Raw genomic sequence first — 1,335 nt, forward strand, 5'->3', positions numbered from 1 at the left:
TTGGCGAGACAGAAGGTGGTTAATACAGATGGATGATTTACACTGAAACTGTAAAACAATATGTTTAAAATGCACTGACTTTACTTCAAGCTACCTCAGTTATGCCCACTGAACCCCAAGCCATCTGCAAAGGATCTAAGTCGGATGCGGTGCCACTGTGTCTGTGTGGCAACCAGCTCATTCAGCAACTGGCCCGTCATCAGTAAGCATCCTACAAAACTGAGATGACACTGACAGGCTGTGTTCAATTGGCTGAGATCTCCTTTTTCTCCCCTCTCTCTCTCTCTCTCTCTCTCTATCTATCTAGGTTTCTCTCTTCATCGCTCCCTGCATGGCATTTCTCTGGCAGGTCCTCCAGTAAAATTCCTCCCCTCCTGGTCTCGGCATTCCCGCAGCACAGCCTCCCTGCCTGGGCAGAGCGGAGTGGCAGGGGCTGGGTGGGATGGCGCTTCCCCCGAGCTGGTCCCAAGCTACGACTACAACTCCAGCCCACAACACATTCCTCCAGCCGCTGACCAGTCCCCCCAGCAACCAGGAGAGAGGTGAAGAGAGGAGGGACGGAGGCTTAGTGGAGGTTTTTATCTGCTGGGGTGCTACACAGGAATAATACGCATGTGCATGAAATATCTTACAGGAAACAGCTTCCACTCATCAACATGCTCATCGCTGTACATGTTCTGATCTGCATAGCTCTCAGATCATCTGGAGTGATCAGTTTCTTTGTAGTTTCTCTACAAAGATTCAGTTCAATGACGAGCCTTCTCAGAGGTTCACTGATGCTCAACAAGGTACAAATGGAAATGTGGTGTTTCTCAGCATGTTAACAGACTGCACTCCCCTCCACATCTCAGAGATGTGATGGGGAGTGTAGTCCAAAGTTGCTCCTGGATAGCTCAAGTAGCAGTAGGACAGGAGCCGGACGGTCCCCTCCTCCGTTGCCTCCTACTTCTCCCCCAAGCCGAGCCAGGCGCTGTGTTTACTCTCCTAATTACAGGGGAGGGGCCGGCTGACAGGCGAGCCATCACAGATTCCCCACAGGCCTGGGGCTGGGAACGCTACAAACACCCGCCGCTGTCTCCCAAATGTGAGGGCGATGTCCAACTGTCACAGGGGAGCCTTCACTGGCAGAACCCAAGGGCCCAAAGAGAGATATTAAAGACATGAGAGGAATTGGCAGAGTTGGCACTAACAGGGGGTATGCTTGAGAAGTCGAAGTGGGGAGCTGGGGGCATCGCCAAAGTGTCATTCAAAGCAAAGTGGGGTTTGGACAGGGCATAAACACTGATTTACACACACACACACACACACACACACACACACACACACACACACACA

The sequence above is a fragment of the Anarrhichthys ocellatus genome, unplaced genomic scaffold (genome assembly GCF_004355925.1).
Source record: "Anarrhichthys ocellatus isolate YVR2014 unplaced genomic scaffold, GSC_Weel_1.0 scaffold7, whole genome shotgun sequence".
Lineage (NCBI taxonomy): Eukaryota > Metazoa > Chordata > Actinopteri > Perciformes > Anarhichadidae > Anarrhichthys > Anarrhichthys ocellatus.